At 50.4% G+C, this 19,414-nt stretch overlaps 1 long non-coding RNA gene across 1 annotated transcript; it reads right to left on the bottom strand.

Moving 5' to 3' along the window:
• Positions 1-2,683: 2,683 nt before the first annotated feature.
• LOC121068166 lies at positions 2,684-19,162 on the bottom strand. The gene is made up of 3 exons (XR_005818672.1): positions 12,167-19,162; positions 4,546-4,767; positions 2,684-2,965 (listed from the first exon to the last, which is right to left on the bottom strand). It is a non-coding gene; the product is annotated as an uncharacterized LOC121068166 (long non-coding RNA).
• Between the last annotated feature and the right edge of the window lie 252 nt (positions 19,163-19,414).

Below are 19,414 nucleotides of genomic sequence, written 5' to 3'. Positions count from 1 at the left end.
TTTTCAGTTACAGTGTCCTACTGAAAGGCAATCGGGCATGAGCTGGGAGATGAAAGTCCTTATAGATAGGCAGCAAGTCACGCAACCTGACACGTCTCTTACGAGCCGAGGGTGCCAAAAGGGGTGTAGCTTTGCAGGCAAGCAAGCCATCGTGTTTTCTTCCCAGGATGCGCAGTGAGAAGCTCAGGCACGCACAAAAGCAGTGTCCATGCTCAGCACTGGGCTGGGGGGTCCTCTTACCGAGCCCCCCTCTTGGGTCCGCTTGGCTCCTTGCCCAGGGGTCACGGGAGACGTAGGGAAGGTCCTCGAGCAGGCAATGGAAACACTGAAAGGGAGGTGAGGCTTGAATGTAGATAAGAGGAGTGAAAACTAATTGATCTGGAAGAGCACCGTGATTGCGGGGTATAAAATAATGACTGGAAAGTCCCTTTTATTTACTGTGAGGCAATAATAGCAGAGGGCAGTTGATAACACCGCGAGGGTGACATTTTAGGGCTCTTTAATCTAGCAGAGAGAGGCGTAGCAAGCAGCAGGGACTGCAATTTAAAGCTAGGTGAATGTAAATAAGCAATGAAGCACATTTTATGTGGCTTGCTGGCACACATCAAAACGGAGTGGGGGGAGCCTGGGGATCCCCGTCTGCTGATGCCTTTGTGTCCAGACTGCCTGCTTTTCTGGGAGATAATCTCAAAGTGCTGAGCTCCAAATGGCAGCAGTGGATGAAATTCAGAAGCTGGTGATGTGTGGCAGAGCCGAAGCCAGGCTAGTAAGTCCTTTGGGTACTGAACTCCTGCCTTTTCTGCATAGAGGCAGGAAAAATTCGCTCTGTGCCCCGACACCTCACCGGCAGGGACTGTCCCAGCCTATGGGCACGGCTCCCCAGGGCGGCTGGTGGTGGTGCTCACTCTGTTTCCCAAAACCTTAATTCCTGAGAAGTGCCCCCCAAGCTCAGTGAATGCACTGTGACCCATCATGCAGCAGCTGCAGGGGCTGCCAGCACCTTGCTTTGGCCAGGGCTTGGGGGTAAGAGGATGCTCTTGGTCCTTACCCCTGCCGAAAGTGCTGCCTCGCCTCTGGCAGGAGGAGCAGTGCAAACACTGCACAGCAGGTAGGAAAAACACCTGCAGGTGATCATTAAGCGGTAATGTTTTCCCAGAAAGCGGAAAATCTGTCAGCCTGGAGTTTATCACTGTAAACAGTTTTTTCTTTTAAAAGCAAACAAATAAACTGGTAAAAAGTCTCCTGGTAACAGGTGCTGCCTCCACGCAAAGCCCAGAGCTGCAGCCCATAATTCGCAGTTGTCTGTTTATTCAGGCTGCTATTTATAGCCAGTCAAATCTCTCCGTCCCAGCTTGTGTTTCCCACTTGCTGTATCTTCCTAATAAATGTATTTACTGTCAGCGTTTTAATAAAGCAACAACAACAAAATATTTGAATCAAAAATACACCCGGTGGCTGCTGACGTGCGCTGTTTGGAAGGGCAGGGGCCAGCTGCGGAGGTTGCCCTCGGTCCCAGCTTGCCTTAAAGCAGATGTTGCTGCCAGCTGCCTGCTGCAGCAGGCTGTCCCCTCGCTGGGAAGGGACAGATGGGCATGGGAACCTGGGGCTGCACCAGTCTGAAGGGGAAGGTGTTTAAGGGAGAGGGTGGCAGCGCTTTCAGAGGGACATGGATGCTGGAGGTGATCACAGGCCAGCAGTCTGGTGAAGGCAGACCCTGACTGCACCTCAAACACCTCTGGGGAGCTGCGACACCAGCCAACAAGGGATAAACTGATTGAAGAAGCCGTGTGTGAAGAGACACCCACGTCCCGCTGAGTCTCACTTCATCCCCCGGCCCTCTGCAGACATCCGTCCAGCTGCAGGTCATCTTCCACCAGCCGCACGAGCTGAACCTGCAGCCACCTTGCTGCGTCAGCTTAGCATCTTCTTCAGCAGGGCTATATTTCCTTATGCAGGTGCAAGTTGAGGCATTGCATGGCAGCCTCAAGCAGACACCAGCCATGCCTCTCCCTTACTTTAATTCATTATTACCTGCCGAAGCAGCACCAGGTCCTGCAGTCTTCAGCCTCTGCTATGAACAGCGTAGGCCTCATTAGCCTTAAAATCCAGAAATCCATCACACTCACTGCCACTGCTTTTCCGAAAAGAGCACATTTTTTCATTTCAGTTTGGGTAGTTTAGGCAGCCAGCTCTAAAGCAGAGACTGACTTCTCGCTCATGGTTAGTCCATCACCCTCGTGACAAACGCTTGCTCTGGATTTCAAACAACTGCGTTCGAGGCAGCTGGTCTCGAGTGGGCATTTGCTCCTTTGGGAGAAGACATTTCTGAGAATCCCCTGCTAGGCAGTAGGGCCAGGACCACAGCCCAGCTCGCCCACAACTGGCTGCACGAGCAGAAGGAAACCTTTCGTCTCCAGGAATCTCTGCATCTGGAAAGTGGGGGGAGCCCCGCAGTGAAACGACAAAAGCATTGCTATCTGATGGGGTGTGAGTGCTCACTGAAGAACCTAGGCAGCTAAACAAGTGGGGTATGATGTGTGGTCAGAGAAATCCCAACAAGTTTTCCTTTTTTCAGTGGTTCTCTACTCGGAATGCACACTCCGAACCCTTAAAAAGTCTAATTACGACTACTTGCATATAGAAATAATGCAGCTGATCTTAAAGAGGAGGCTTAGGGTGTGTTTGGTTGCTTTTAGGAGATCTGCACTGAATTAGTTTATTACATTTTTTTATCCTGGAGAGGTTTCAGGCTGTTTCGTTTCCAGGGCTGCTAATGTAACAATAGGATGTGACCGAACTATTAGCAGCCTCGGGCACTGTCCAAGTGATTCACCAAAGCATTTCACTCATACCACAGCCGATAGCTGTGTGTCATTCGGTGTGCCAGACTGGATGTTTGGATCTCCGGTTCCTCCCAGACAGAAAGGCGCTTGGGAGGGGCTGCACACTATCTCTGGGCTCCTTCCTTTAAAAAAAAATAATAGAAAAAAGAAAAAGATCTGATTAAGTTAATTATATTATGGAAAAAAAAAAAAAAAAAGAAAACTTCTGAGCTGTTGGGGAAAAAAATCCCACGCTTTCTGAGAAAATGGTTTAAATCAATGGATTCCTGCCATCTTAGTTGTCTCACCTTTCCTGCTGGCTTGGCTGTGATTTATATCTGTATTGATGAAGCAGCGATCCTGATGTGAACCAGCACTCTGCCAGGGTGAAGTTTACCCAGGGCAAATAACTGGAAAAAATCTATGCAACCCTTCACGGTATGTCACTCACTAATTTCATGGAAGAAAAAAATAGAAGAAAAGTGGGTTTTCCTTTTGCTTTTTTCTCCTTAAAATTTTTTTTTTGACATTTGCTTTCTGCAACGGGGTGCCCCAACCTCCTCTGGAATTGCCTTGGCAGATGCAGCAGCACATAGACTGAACTCTCCAGGAAGCGAGGGTAGCTCTTTCTGTAAAGTACCACCCCACATTCCTGCTTTCTCACCTTTGCAATTTTTTAATGCCAAATACCTTTTCTGACAAGATTTACAGGGGTCTTAAAGAGTCTTATCAAAAAAAACAGATTGGAAAATGGTCCGACAGCCTTCCCGTCTGGTACAGAAGGGAGTGAACAGAGTAACGATGCTAGAATGTTTAGTAGTTTGTATGATTGCACAAATATTTCTTTTATTCTTAGAAATTGGACCCCACAGAAAAGGGTTTTATGAGTTTGATGGATTGGATTGCCCCCTTCTGCACTGTCGGTTGCTCTTTTTCACCTCCAGCAATACGCAGCTGCAACATGCTTGGTGACCCCGTGAGCCCGAGTGAAAGCAGTGAACATCTCCCTAAATACTTCTCTATCAAAACCTGATCAAAGAGACCAGATTAGGTAGAGGAGGAGTCCTACAGGAAGCACCTGCACTTGGATATTTACTTCAGCATTGTGCTACCTAATGCTGCTGACCTGTTCTGTGATCTTGAAAAAAGCCCCCTTTCTTTCGCTTTCCTCTCCGATCCCATCGCCCTTTTGTCTCCTAGCGCTTCGTGGCAGAATGGGCCCTGTCCCCTTTGTCTGTGGGAGTCAAAGCCTGTGCGTGCTGCGTGAGCAGTGCCTGCCCCCTGGGCAGTGTGACCCCTCGTGTGTCATGGCACGGTATGTTTTGGGGTGTTGTGCAAGCTGGCAGCATAGAGGTAGGGAGATAAGGCCTCACCTTTGGATGCTGCTGCAGTTGCTGGTTGCTGGCACGGCACCCCAGATGGATTTCCTGCTGGTGCTCCAGCTAGATGCAGTGTAAAACAGCTTAAGGGAGGGTTTGCTCAATTCCAATTTCAAAGCAGACCCGAGGGTGTTGTTTTTGGAAGAGGAACACCAGCGTGGGCTCTTGTACAGCTGCAGCCGCTGCTCTGAGACAGGAGCTCGAGTAAGTGAAGTGAAGTCTGTTGGGAGCAGCGGAGTTGTTGAAGCCTAGCTTTCAGCAACTGCACTGCAATGCTGAAACTCCCTCCAATACAATACCCTCCCCAACAACACCCTCCAGCTCTCCTCAAATCCCCTGCCTACCTCTGGGCTGTCTACCAGATATATTGCCTGGTCAGCCAGACTCGCCACGGCCTCTCTGATGCACATCAGCTCCTGCCGCCCTGGTCCACGTGTCCGCAGCACGTGGCTAAGAGCCCTTTCCAGCTGATGGGGCTGCCCTGAGGAGGCCGTGATTTGGGCAGACACAACATCCAGGCAGGTCTCCAGGGGAGAGGAGGGAATTACACACAAAGGTGGTCTGAGCTGTGAATGAAGGAATAAGAGCGTATGATGAAAGGAGGCAGTTTTCTGTAGCTTGGATCAGCCTGAGCTGTTAAGACTCCTAGTCTGGTCCAGTCCTGGAGTATTTTGGCTTTTTGTGCACACAGGCTACCCGGCTTTGGGCTGTTCCGTCTTGTGGGGCTTCTTGTAGTTGCTGGAACAAAAACTCGGTTGCATGCATGTTTTTCTTTACAAGTTTAATTGGGATAAAAACCATACGAAGGTAACGAAGATAAAAATCCCATGACGTCTGTTTGCACTTTAAAAAAATTGCATAAAAACCGAAAACACAAATAAAGCTAACATTTGATGTGTGATGAGAAGTTTCCCCTCTGCCTGTGTGACAGCCTGGAGCTGCTGATGACTAGACGGGCTGCGACTATGGCTCAGAGAAAGCCACAGGAAAATAGCACCTGATTTACAAAGCCAAGCTTTCAGCCTCTCTGGGGTCCCCAGACAGGCGGGAGGTGACAACCCTGAGCAGCCCCCGTGGCTGCTGACCCTCCCAGGCCAGCTCAATGCACAGTCCGTAGAGATCCTGGATCCTAAGGAAGGTGTCAGGGCCGAAAGGGGGCAAGTGTGGAGCAAGCACATCTCCTCCCTTCACCCTCCATCACGGGTGTACGATCCAGCTAAGCAGCTCAGTCAATGGGCAGCCAAAGACAGGCCCTGGAGCAGGATAGCTCATACCCTTCTGACACATATGGTCATTATTTACAGCGATCCTGTGCCTTGCTGACTGCATGAAAAATTACAGAAGTTGGCTTGATGGTACAGAGCTAACTTAAGGCAGACAGCACGCCCCCCTTCCCCTTAGAGGGAAACTCACTGAAATCCCCAGGCCGGCTCTCAGAAGCCAGCAATAAGAATGGGAACAAAAATTGCATAACTTAGTGCTATTTGCAATGGCCCCGTGCCTTCTAGCTATCCAGGCCCCTTCTGAGTACTGCTAAGTTCATGGCTGGTGCTAAAATGTATGTTATTCCACTGGAATTCCCCACCCTTGAACTTCTCCTCCTCCGCTGCTTTTGTGGCCACGAGGGAAAGGGCAGGTGTTGCAAGCTGCCCCTCCTTGAGACCATCAGCACACACATCAGCACAGCCTCTCTTGCTCTTCTTCCTTCTGAGGCAACGTATCCCAGCATTTTTGGGGTCTTGTCAGACAGAAGCTAGCCCCCAGCCATCCTCGCTGCCTTATCTCGTACGGGACTGGCGGCCAGGGCTGCACGCTGGGTGATGCACAATTGTTGGGACCACAGCAGTGGGCTTTCCCAGGCCCTTTTACATGGTGCCCACCTCCTTCCTAAGCATTTCTACAGATCTCTTGGAGCCCTGGAAAGCCCACAAGCCACAGGGCTCCAGGTTGCATTAACTTGTATTCACCATCCCGGGCTTCCTCCTGCAACTGGGATCTTCACTGAGCATCTGAGGGGTGTCTCCCCAGGCTTCCTCAAGCCCCTTCTTGTCCAGCAGGCACTTGCATCACTTTTACCTCCTTACACATCTTCCTTAACTCACTACACATCCTTCTTGTATTATTGTACTCTTCCTTTCTAGGTCATTTAAGAAACCAGCACGTGGTACTTGCTGGCTCTGATAAGGCAGCTTTGACGAGGAGGAAAGTGGAAAGTAGGTAAGTGGTGGGTAAGTATTATTGTGTCTGGGCGAGAGTGTGTCAAGCTCCAGATCCAGGATATCTGGGATTGCTGCATAAAGCAAGGGATCTCAAGAGGCTAAAAATACAAACTTGCCACCAAATGTGACAGCACAGCTCTGCAGCAGAATTGCCTGGGCAGTGGGTGAAGCGAAATCCTGACAGCCCCAAGTGCTCCCAGAGGCAGCCTTTGACTTCAGGACCTGACAAGGGGATCTGAAGAACAGGACACACACCATTCTTGCAGGGGAACTTTTCTTGAGCCCACTGACTCTTTTTCTAGGCCAGCCTGTGGCAGCAAAAAACTCCTTCTGACTTGTGAGCCTGTACTAGCAGCCCTTCTGCTTTACATCAGGACTGAACCACCTGGTATTTTCTCTGTGGGATGGGAGAATATTAGAGAGGTTGTGTTAAAGCCCAGGACCCATCTGACTGTGGATAAAAGAAAAGAAAACAAAAAACAACAAACAACAAACAAAAACAAACAATCAAACAACAACAAAACAAACAGAAGACAAATGAAAAAAATGAGGGGAGAGCCATCACACCGCATGGACAGATTGCTGGTAAAAACCTCCCTCCAGCTTTCAGTTAAGGTCAGTTGAACTGAAGCACTTGCTTGGAAATATGCGTAAGCAATTCTCTGGGCAAGAGCTCTGGAGCAGGCTCGGGCAAGGCCTGGTGGGACAAACGTGACTGCAGTCAGAAAGCACTCTCCTTTTTCCCTGGGATGCAAACTCACTAACCCCTGTGGGATGGTGGACACAGCATAAGGAATGAGAGCAAGGATTGCACAACACGCTATGCTAGAAACCAGGCTTGACGTTCAGCCAGTGTAAATTTAAACCAAGTGCTATATTGGGTCAGATCAAAAGTCCACCTAGTTCGTCCTCCTGACTTTGACAGCAACTAAAAGCCTGACTTCAGGGGTACAGCATAAAAACCATACCTCAGCGGGGTGATCTTTCCCCCTGTGGACCCTCTTGGCTTCTGCCAGCGAGCATGGCAGACATGTCCAGAGATGGAGTTTTGGCTAGACCATTGTATTTAACAATGAGAGGCTTCTCCAGAAATTTGCCTTGTTGGGACCTCTTTGGGTGTTTGCCTCCCACGATATCCCGCAGTGATGGGTTCCACGGGGTGGTCGTGGGGTGGCCGTGCACCGTGCAAGAGGAGGTGGTGTTACAGAGTGGATGGAGGCCAAGTGAATGCACACTGCACAAACCCCAGCATACACACAAATGAAGACTATGAATTTTCTGTGCTTGTGAAGAAATCCTGCAGGCATAACGTAAAGAAGCAGCCGAGGAAGTCCAAGTTTGAAACCGGTTGCTGGTCATTACTGCATGAAGGACAACTTCACGGGAATTCTGCAAAGTAATTTTAATTGTGATGCTTTGAAAACGTTGTGTAAATAAAGTCTCTGTGATACATATGTTGCAAGTTATTATGAAGCCGTAAAAGAGCTAGGAAAGGAGAAACCGAAACACAAAATGTTCTGTGACGCCAGAACACTCTTCTGGCGAGTATCAGTTTGCAAACCGCAGTGTAAGTTTATGCCCACAATTCAATTGACCTCCTGAAAGCAAAGGTAAACAGGAATAGAAGGGCAGGCGTCTGCGGTTCCCTCTCTCCTCTAGAGAAATTTATTCTCTGTTGAGCTCTGCCCTGTTTTGCTGGTGTTCCCTCAGCCTCTGAGCAGCTGAAACAAAACCAGCCAGAGAGCTCCTTCCTTAGGTGTGCAGGGAACGGGGCCTGTGAGACACACTTTGCAGCTTTGAGAGCAACCACATGGCTCCCAGATCTAGGGAGGGAACCCTACACCCACCCCACAAACCACACAAACCAAAGAAAAAGTTGGTTAAGGAAGCAGCCTGCTCTGAAAGGCTGCACTTTGTGCTGGGAAGGGTCTGAACCGAACCTTAGCTGGCCCTTGGGCTCTTTTGGCGTATGCTGCACACTTGGTCCAGTTTAAAAGCTTAGGGAAATCAGAGAGGCAGGATCTTCCCACAGGTCAGGCACAGGGTTGGGGCTCAGGACTTTTCAGTTTTGCACTTGAATAGGCTGGATTTGAAGCACAGAATTGGAGAAGCCACTTTACTTGTGCCCCCAGTCACATTATAAAGGCCAGTGCGTGCGGGGGCTTCCTCTCGTGGGACGCTGCGTGAACAGTAAAGCTTTGAGCCAGGGACTGCTTCCTACCCCAAGCGTGCAGCACGGTGAGTCCCTAGCCTCCCTCACTCTTAACACAGCTGTGAAACAAACGGTCAGTCATCAGAGGATTGGTTTTTCCCAACCGTGAATTCAATTTTCAACTGGGCATCATATTCTCTGCAGCTGATGAGCATTTCTGGAGGAAGATTTGTGACCCCGGCAAGTGATTCGGGTTCGTGCCCTATTCAGTAATTAAATTCACTTCTGGGTTGAGGAGGGAACGGGTGCTCTAGGGTGGTCCACTACACAACTGAAGACACAGCTGGAACAAAGGATTTCACAACAAGACTCTTACAGCTAAGGCATTTGGGATCTTTGGATCTGGACTCGGTTCCTGGCCACAGATCTGCAGCAAGAGCAGAGGCTCTCAGGTTCCTTGTCTGTCCAAGGGGATGCTCCAGCCCCTCTTTACAAGAGGCTTGCAAACAGATGCAAAGCTACCCCTACAAGGGGCTGGTGGAGCCTCCAGCAGAAAACTCAAAGACAAATAATCTGTTTGAAAAGGGGACGTGAGTCAATGAAGAGTTTTTATCATTTCAAGTGAATATTTGGTGTGTATTTATTTGCAGTTCCCTCTTCTATCCTCCCCTTTTATACTTTAAAGCAATTCAGAAACAAACTAAAGTTATGTTTCACATCAGCTCCTTCACGTTTGGGATCAAGTAACTTTTTTTCCTCCTTCAGCTGTCGAAGGAAGCTGATGGCTGGGAACTGCCAACAGAGGGGATTAGCGTCTGCTGAACGCTGCCAGCTCCTAGGACTGATCCAACGCCAGGCAGTGCCCTTGATGGCTCTCAGCTCGCGGCTTCTCCCCCCATCATTGTTCCCCTCCCAGCCTTCTCTGATGGCCACCCAGCTGTTCTCTCACTCCAGCCCTCAGATTTACAGTCTGTCACAGCTCACAGCTGCGAGCAGGGCTTGAGCAGGGCTGGCCTGCTGTGGTTGGAAGGACTGGCCCTCGTTTCTGGCGCTGCCACCTTGCCTTCCAAAAAATCCCAGTGCTCAGAAGAGCCAACAAAACCACACAGTGAAGTCTTCAAGCAGATGGGTCCCAAGGCAGCGGGTCTGCCCAGGCGCGCAAACAGCTGGATGCAGGGGCACCACGAAACACAGTCACTTCTCAGTTGTTCCAGGGGGCTCTGAACTTTTGTAGTCCGGAGGCGGCACTAGAAGGTCAGTATGGCCAGCTGCTTCACAGCTGCTCCAGACATATGGGAAGAGGGGCACAGCAAAGGTTTGCTACATCACCTTTCAGCCATCGGAGGAGGACACTGTCATTTGTCAGCTCAGTCCTCAGCCCTAGGACCACTCTCCAGACCACTGCCTTCTAATGCTGATTCTTCTCCCCAGCTGCCAGGGGCTTGCTCACCGGAGATGCTCTGGCATATCTGTCCTGGTTTCAAATCCCCTCTCACCACCCCATGTCAGTGCTCTCACACTGCTGTGCGCCCACCTTGCTGCACCTAGTGCTGCTGGAGAAACCCTCTCCCCAGCCCCTCGTCTCAGTTTGCCAGGTCTCTCTCTCTCAGGAGCAGGCTCGTAGACTTACTGCAGACTCCCAGACGTACTGCCAAGCTCAGCATAAGGCTTGCAGTTCCCCCTTTCCCAGCTGCAGGGTCATGCCAAGCTCTAGTCACTGCCTGGGGAAAGGGTGATCCTCTGTAGTCATTCCCCTCCCCTCCACCCAAATGCTGGGAGCTGCTTTGGCTCTTTCTGTGCTTTTATCCCTCACACCAAGAAAATTAGCCACTAATGAAAAACATTTGGCTTGCGAGTTCTCACTGCTCTTTCATATCAAGGTCGCCTAAAACTGCTCCACTAGCCCAGAGACATGGAAAGTGCTGGCTTTATAGCTTCTGCTCCTCAGCTCTGAAAGGCTTCACAGCCAGCCCAGACTGCTGTTTCCCCTCTATTCCAACCACAAGTCTGCTGGCCACTTCTGCACAGAGATGTTGCAGCTGGCTGGGACTCTCCTGAACAGGCTCTCACACCAGCGGAGCTTTGCCAGCCCCTAAATTCATCAGTCTTTTCTTCCACTCCCCGGAGCACCTAGGGGCATCTCCCATTTCTGAGCTCCCTCCCCAGGCAGACAATCCTAAAATTCCTTAAAATTAAGAAGCCAGTTAAGTAATTGCAACAATTGCATGGTTACAGCATCTGTCGTCCCTAAGGATGCCAGGCACTTCTCAAATGTGCTGTGATGCAGAAACGCAGCCATCTCTGGAGAGCTGGTGCCCAGGTGGGACCCACCTCGTGTCTAGCGATGGTGAGTGGTGTTTCCTTCCGAGAGCCCAAGCTGTGTCCCCACAATGCTGAGTGGCACAGGGGGGTCTTTATTTTCCTTTTGGAGATGGGGGAAAGCTGGGGCTGCTTGTTCTGAGCTGAACAATTGTGTGACGTGTACAGGATGAGTTAGATGCTACAGTGCCAGAGTGGAAACTGCTTGAAGTCAGATATTTGCAATGAGCAAGTCCAAGAGCATGGGGCACAAACCATGGATAGCCCCAGGACCAAGGAGCTTGGAGCCCAGGAAAGCTTGGAGGCATGGCTGATGGGAAGGAGGGAAGCTGAGACCACTCCCTCAGGTTGCACCAAAGGCCTTCACAGAAGGGTGCAGGCAGGAATCGTTTCTTCAGTGCCGTGGAGCACTTTCATGTTGCAGGGGGAGACCCCCCCTGGGCTGCAGATGGCCTGGTTCAATCCCCTGGGTGCAGCCAAGAGAAGAACTTCTCCCTCCCAGCAGAGCATCCTCCTCTCTGCCAGCCTCGCTGCAGCCAAAGCATTTGGCACCAGCAATAGCCATTTCCCTGAACGGGTAATGACTGCCTCACCACCCATGGGCCCTCTGAGGATTAAGGAGTTAATTGCTTCGGAAACGTACAACAAGAGACTAATAATAATAATAGGAGTGGCACAAATGTTTCACAATGAGCAGCCTGTCACATTCATCCTTCCCCTTCTTTTTCTTGCTCAGTACTCACTGCGAGGTGGCACTCTCCTTGCATTAGTTTGTTGATTTAATAGACAAAAAAAAATAATTGGTCTTTTTTTTTTTTAATTATTATTTTTTGGGTGTGTGTTTTGGTGTGTCTTGTAACTTGACAGCAAATATTTGAAATTCAGTGTGTGTTAATGGGGGTGGATCCTCGGAAACTGTGGGTGTTGCTGGTCCCTGAGCAGATGCGCACGTACGTCCTTTGAGAGGCAGATGGCCACAAAAGTCACTCTATTTCGTGCAGGGGACTGCAACGTGATGACTACAAGTATCTTTAGCCGTAAAACACATTTTTTCTTGGAAGTGAAATAGCATCCCACTGCCGATCATCCAAAGGATTTGAACCGGGGTGCTGTTAGCACCAAACCAACCTCCCACTTTGGCTACGGAAGCTGCCCAAATCTGGCTGCGGTTCTCCAGGGGACAGGGCAGCACCACAAATGCAGCCGTCCCAGGACCTTTATTTTCACCTGGGGCTTGACTTTAACCATCCCTAGCACACGAGGGCCGTGTGTTACCTGTCAAGCCCAGGGCTGCAGCTCCGGGGAACCTCGTGGGACCCGCACCACATAGCCGCCTCCAGCTCCTTGCCTGCCCTTCCATATGCTGTTGGGGCAATGCTGGGATGTCATCATCGCTTCCACAGTGACACACCGTGATGTCACAGGGAGAGGATGAGGATGACTTTGTGGCCAGCGCAGGGACTGCTGTCTTCAATTACAGCAGCGGGGAGCAGTACGCACTTAGCTCCCTGCTTTCTCCAGCCCCAGGGTGCAGGTAGCATCCCCTGCCTGCCCACAGGAGCACACAGAGCCTGGCCCCACCACCAGCACCCGGTGCTGGTACCAGTCAGCACCGTAGCGGGGTTAGCACGGGACAAGCTCCGGGTAGCTAACTGCTAGCAGATGGGCTCCATCGCTTGGAGGAAACCACAGGCGAGCAGACTGCATGCACGGGGGGCCTGGACGAGTGGGGGCGGGGAGCGCAGTGGCTTCCTCTCCTCTTGTGAGCAGTGTACTTTGTAAAATACAGATGTAATTGTCCTTCAAAACACATGTAGGGCAGGGCAGGGAGGAGGGCGGGAGACAGCGAGCGGTGCTCATCGGCTCCAACACACGGAGCGAGCTGCGTTAGCGCACGGCCCGTCTCCCCGCACATCTGTTTCGCGGGCTCTTTTTGTCACCAGAAAACAATAGCAAGGCTTTTTGGCATTGCCACCAACAGAACCTGTGACCAGCTGGGGCAGGGAAAGCCACCTCACGCACCCAGCTTTGCTCCTCACCCCGTCTCCCAGCCTGGCCCCACGCCCCGTGGCACCACTGGCGGGTCGAAGCAGCCAAGCCCAACTCCGGCTGTGATTCCAGGCACATCTGGAAGTAGAGGAGGAAAGAAAGCACACATCTTGTATGCCCAGAGGCTGCCTCTGAGTCCTGGATTGTTTGTTCGGTGTCAACTGGGGATTTCTTGCTGAAGATGACACCAGAGACAGGGCCACTGTGGCGCACTGATTCGATAAAGATTAAGAATTTGCCCTTGAACAAAATTTCAGCCATCGAGAGAAATGTGCTTTGGCAGAGCTGGAATTGGGGCTCAACAGGGGCTGCAGGGCAGGAGCAAGGAGCAGGACAGAGCTGGGGGCTAAGTCTGGGCTCATGGTGAGGCTGCAAGGCAGGACCAAAAGCAGCAGCGAAGCTGTGCACTTCTGGATGGCAGTGGCATTGTGAAAACATGGCTCACGGTGATGTACTGCATGCACCTCCCAAAGCAAAGTGCTGGCTGTGTTAACAGAGCACACATGGCCTCCTTCTGAGTGGCGTCCCTTTGCGTGGCGTTGCCTTTTAAAATGTGCCAGAGGGATCAAGTACAAGCAGCACGCACATAATAAGCGTGACACAACAGAACAACAATACTGCACTCCCAAAGAATGCTAGAAATGCCGCAGAATTCATTGAAGATGCCCCAAATCCTCCTTAACCTTTGTGCCAGGAACTATTATTTCTAACAGTAATAAAGGCTGGTCATAAACAGTGGCATAACTCCAGGTCCCTGCAAGCCAGGACCGAAGAAATGTAATCAGGAGCAGAGCACAGCTCAGCTTTCCACGCTGTTCCTTTTTGACGGTGCATATCCCAGCTGGAAAAAAGAAGCCACCAAAGACAGGCAGGTACTGGGTGGGTGCACCATCCTGCAGCCATTCCTGCTGCCATCCTGGAAGAAACTGGGGAGCAAAACACCCTCAGGAGTCATGCAAACCTTGCCCCTTCACCAGGACCACCGTGAAGGGTTTGTGTCAAAGAGGTTTACCTGGCCAAGCGAACACTGGTGCCAAGGTGGAGGGGACACGGGGAGCTTTCCCCCGTCAATCTGTGTCACTAACACCCATAAAATGAAGCAGATGGGGCTGTGGGGCAGGATGCTGGTTTTGCCTTCCCCCTGTGATGTGCCCACTCCCCGCATCCCTTTTGTACCCACCTCCCCCGGCCGGGGCAGGAGCCTGGAAGAGCTGCTGGCTGCGCCGGGACGGATCCAAACACCCCGGTGCAGACGCAGATAGGATCTTTTGAACAAAACCTGGCGTGACACTGCCATGAGACAGCACGGCCCTCCCTGCACAACCAGCCTCCGGACCAGGGCTCCCTCCACACCCCTCTGGGAGCGGGCTGGCAGGGGGAGGAAGGGGTTAAAGAAGGCATTGCGGCCCGCACGACCCATCTGCCACCTCATCTCGTGTGACACCAGTCATGCGATGGGGGGGCGGAGGGCAGGGAGCAGCTCTCTTTCTCTCCTGTTTGCTGAACCTCTGATTATCATTTCTGTGCCGGCAAGGAGGTGGCATGCCATTGTGCGTCAGCTGGGAGAGCCTGCTGAAAGGGGGGCTTCTCCCTTTCTTAAAGGAGACGGCCCTTCCTAATCCTCCCCGGCCCGGAGGAATCGCCCTCCTCCCCAAAAGCCTTCCTCCCCCAAGAGGAAAGGACCCTGGCGTAGCTCCAGCCCACCCAACCATCCCTGCTCCAGCCTCGGGGGTGCTGGGCTGAAGCATCCCGGGGTGCTGAGCTGACACCTCCCCAGGGATGTGGGGCTGGCGGTGCTGGGACATAGCCCTCGGGACATAGCCCCCCGGGAGCAGGGAGCCGGGGTGCCCCAGCCTTCCGCGGAGGCTCTCGAGCAGGGGGGCCAATTAGCACCAATTGCAGCTGTGGGTTTTGTGCAACGGAGGCGCTTGGCCACGAGGAAGTGGTCCAAGCTCCTCACCTCATTTCACACAGGCAGCAGCAATGAGCTGGTAATAACCATGGGTCACTAGAAGGTGACCCCGTGGTGAAAGGCTCCCTATCCCATTACTGGTTTACTGAGCTAGCAGCCTAACACGTCTCTCCAGCGCTTTGAGTCAGAAAATGCCATTGAAACCCTTTGAGAAAGTCCCTGCTGGCCGGTGTTTAGCATTGTGCATTTCCCAGTAGATATGGGGGAACTGTAACTAAAATCCTCCATGGCTACCAAGCACTGGGACCTTGCCATCAGCATTATGGATGGTGGAATTTAGGTGGGAATTTATTGATTTCTTTCTCGAGCTGTTCATGCTTACAGCAGACACCAACAATAATTTTTCTCCCGCTTCATTATGTCTATCTACTCATCTAACTCTCACCATTACGCTTCCCATTACTATCTGCTGGTATTCCGTGGTGTATGGAAAAGCTCTGAATGGGAAGCATCATCCCTGCTCCTATCTCTGCACGTCTAAATAGTTTGCAGCCCATGGCACCAACGATCCAGCTGGCTCGTTTGTCACACCTGGGCCCTGCAATGGTACTGCAGATCTCTTGTAGCAGCACTTCCAGATGCTCTTTTTAATTCTCCATCCTCACGGGGTCCAAGAGAGTATTTCCTTCTTCTTGGCCATTTGTGCCATCCTTTTTCCCATGATAGTTGGTGGAGCTGTGGGAGAGCTGGATGGAAAAGGCTAAGGGCCTTTGTTTCTGAAGCATGTCCTGCCACAGAGTATATATTTTTTCCCAATTTATGTGATATGCACAGAGTTCCCTTGTCCCACTCATCTTCTATCTTGTCCCTGTGTGCCTGTGTCTCTTGCAGTGTTGCCATTTTGGCCTTTGTTGTGAATTTTAGTGTTTCCTTCACTTTCTGGTCTAAGCTCTCTTCAGCAAATGAGTCCCACTGGCTCCTCTGGCCAGCACAGCTTCTCCGTGGTGCAGCACTGGCACTGCCACAACCACCAGTGTCTAAGGGCTATGAAACAGGTAAGGCTTGTAGACAGGGGCAATTTCTTTTAATCGAATGATATCATTTAAAAAAAATAGGAAAACTTTCAGGCACAAAAGCCTCCTTTTCAGTTTTGAAAGACATACAGCAAACTTGCTAAGCGCTGTCTGAGAACAAATGTTTTGAGTTCAATTTAGTTTTGGCAGTCAGATGGGCAATTTGAGAAAAAGGTTGAAAAGACTTCTGCCTTTAACCTGTGAAAGGATAAGGGCTGAGAAGCAGTGATAAGCAGTACCTTGTAATAAGACAGTGTATTTACTGAGTTAATGAGCTTTACCGTCCGCAGGGACTGTGAACTCTAGCTCCCAGTTCATCCTTTGCAGGTGTTTTATAAACCCCCTGGGGATCAGACTGCAATATCAGTGACTGAATGGCCATTTCTGTGGAGGAAGCCAGCCAGGTGTTTCTTCTCCCCTACCAGTTGCCAATGTGCGTTCATTCAGGGCTGTGCTGCTTGCTCAGTGGTGCACACAGTTCCCAGGAGGATGTTGGGTGCGATGGGGAAGCGTACTGCATGTTGATGGCTGGGAAATGGCACGTTATGTATGAATATATACACAGGTATTTATCTGCATGGAATGGTCCATGTCCAAACGCCAAATGGCAGCTGCTTTCTACTCCAAAGACGCCTCTCAAAATTCTACTGCTCCCTGTCTCTCCTGGCTCTTTTACTACTGTTGCTGGAAGCATGTGTTCAGGAGACACTAGTCCCTGAGGACTGGGCAGCAATTTCTTTCTGCAGCGTGGCAGCCTAAGCAAAAGCTGACCCTGAGGGGTTTCAAAATCTGAGCACGCTGGGATGGAGGCTATTATCCCACTTGAGGGTGATCTGGCTCCTTTTTGAAGAGTTGGAGGAGTAAAGAAGAGAAATGATTTAGTCAGCAGCAAAGAATAACCCTAGAGGGATTTTCGACTTAGCTAGCAGATGATTACAGGGCTGTTAGCCTTTGCCTAAAGGCAAGCCAGAGTGTGAGTGTGCAAACAGGCCATCGGCAAGCAAGGGGAATCCCTGACACCCGCAGGCACGCAGCTGGCCAACTCCACAGATGCATTCACAGAACAACTTGTCCTGCACTGCTCAAACTGTGTTGCTGGCATCCTTCTTTCTAGCAGGCATCCTACTGCTGTAGGGAGCATGGTCAGCCAGGGGAATGCGTGACTGGATGATACCGTGAGATGTTTGAAGAGCATCCCTGCATGGGCAGCACATCCACCTGGTGCTTCCCTGTGCAGGATGTGCTGTGAACCCAGGGTCCATCACTCCCTGCTCAGAGCTGTCCAGGTGGTGGAGGGTGTGCAAAGGAGACTGTCGGAGCAGTCTCTTCAGCTTCCACTTCACTGGGAGTCACCTGGGCTCCTCTGTGAGGCACCACAAGTGATCCAAGACAGACAGCATGCACTGGAAGAGAAGATTTCAAAGTTGCTGCAGGGTGCTGCATAGGGCACTGTAACATAGGGAAGTGCAACTGGCTCCTGCAATTACAGATTCGTAACTCACATGGTAATTTAGGTGAGAAGGCACCTCTGGAGGTCACCTGGTCACACCCTCGGCATTACAATGGACCTCTGAAGGTCATTTGGTCCAACCTTTGCTCAAAGTGTGGCCAATCTTTATATTAAACCCAGCTTCAGAGCTAGAACAAGTTTCTCAGGGCTTTGTCCAGCTGAGCTGTGAAGATCTCCATGGCTGGATGTTACACAATCTCTGGACAGTGTGTTCAGGTGTTTGACCACCCTCATTGTGAAAAAATGTCTCCTTATATCTAATCATATTTTTTCTTGCTACAACTTGTTCTGACGCTCCTTGCTCTTTCGTGGTGCACCTTCAAAAAAAAAAAAAAAAAAAAAAGACAATTTTCTACATAATTTCTAATTAGATATTTGAAGAGATTATAGCTAAGAATGCACAGGATCTTTTGGCCCCTTTCCATGTGAAGAGGAGAAGAGAAGAAGCAGTATCACATCCTGACCTTGGAATCTTTTCATGCTGCTCATAGATGCACCTGCCACTGGGAACAGAACGAGCCAAATGATTATTTTACAAGCCAATAAAAACTGTTTTCAGGAAACACTTATGATCTGACCTAGCCTGGAGGATCAATTTACACTGAACTAACTCTTGGTTGACAGTCCGATGTCTTTTTCTGGACTGCACATAAGAGAAGAAGGAAAGGCAGAGAGAGAGGGCAGCTCTGGGGAAGTTGGTGATACAGGGTAGGAAGGAGTGACAGGGAAAAGAATCCGGAATTACTGACCTTTAAACACTGCTGTTCGTAACAAGTTTTCCTGTGCTGTATGTGCAGCTTCTCTGTGTTCAGGGGTGCCACCAGACAAACTGAATGGTTTCCCTACTGCAGAGCATTGCAGGCTTTTTGCCTAGTGATGGCTGAACGTCTTATGCTGCCGCTTACCCAGCAGCTCTGCAGATTCCCAGCGTAGCTCTGAAAAGAATAAGAGAGGGAAGTGTCTTGTCATAGCTGGGAGCTTGGTGGAGCAATGTAAGATGGGGCAAGCTTGTCATAACTAGAAAGAACATTGTGAATTGTACGTGCTTTTTTATAACAGTGACTTTCCCCCAGCTGTAATAATTTCATGAGCAGTCAGAAGTGAAGAAGGCAGCCCAAGAGGGGCTGTAATTAGAGCAGATTAGAGCAGAACTTACCTGGGTCAGATACAGGTTCTGGATGCCCTTCAGGTAAATGAGTAGCTACAGAGGAACACAGCAAACCTCACTGCCCTGGGAGAATAGCAACTACCCAAACTATGCCTTTGGCTGGACTGCCAAACAATGGCTTGTGGATGGTAATAAAATGTACCATGCGTTTTGGGAGGCTTTTCTCATAGGATTGTGGCATGTTATTAGGGAGGAAGAGAAGCTACGATGGGAAAATAACATGGTGTCCAGCAAGACTTGAATTCATCCTGTTTAACAGAACCTAAGGTAAGGCACTCCAGTAAGATCCTATGGGAGGAGTGCTCCCTGGTAGGGGGCAGTTGGCATGGCAGTGCCTGATTTTTGCAGGAAGGCCAGGGATCCAGCCTTCATGCCAGGGCGAAGGAGACCAGACAGTAACGAGAGGATCATGGCTATAAAATTAGTGTGGAGTAGATGCTGCTGACATACAGACACCTGGGGTGGATTGCTGGTGAGATTTCCAGGAAAAAATGGAATGGAAAGAAAAGTTAGAAAAAAAAAAGACCAAAAGAGTAAGCAGAAGACTAGGGCAAAGTGCTGGTAAACATTTGGATTCCTCAGGCTGGCCTAGAACAATGGCTGGAAGATGGGTGGACCATAGAAGGATTTAAGGCCAAGCTCTGACTTGCAAACAAAATTCATGTTTGGATTTGACCCTGTTGATTGTCATGGGTGTTGCTGAGTTTACAGTTTTCCTCACTGGTGGAGGAACACGTAGGGATGAGAGCAGTAGGGTCAGAGGTGGCTGCTCACTTCAGGCTTGGCAGATTTTCCTCTCTGTGGTCTTTTT

Source organism: Cygnus olor, chromosome 3 (assembly GCF_009769625.2).
Source record: "Cygnus olor isolate bCygOlo1 chromosome 3, bCygOlo1.pri.v2, whole genome shotgun sequence".
In the NCBI taxonomy this organism is placed as follows: Eukaryota; Metazoa; Chordata; class Aves; order Anseriformes; family Anatidae; genus Cygnus; species Cygnus olor.
Note: the sequence above shows the minus strand (reverse complement) of the source record. Positions and strands in the feature narration are given on the sequence as shown.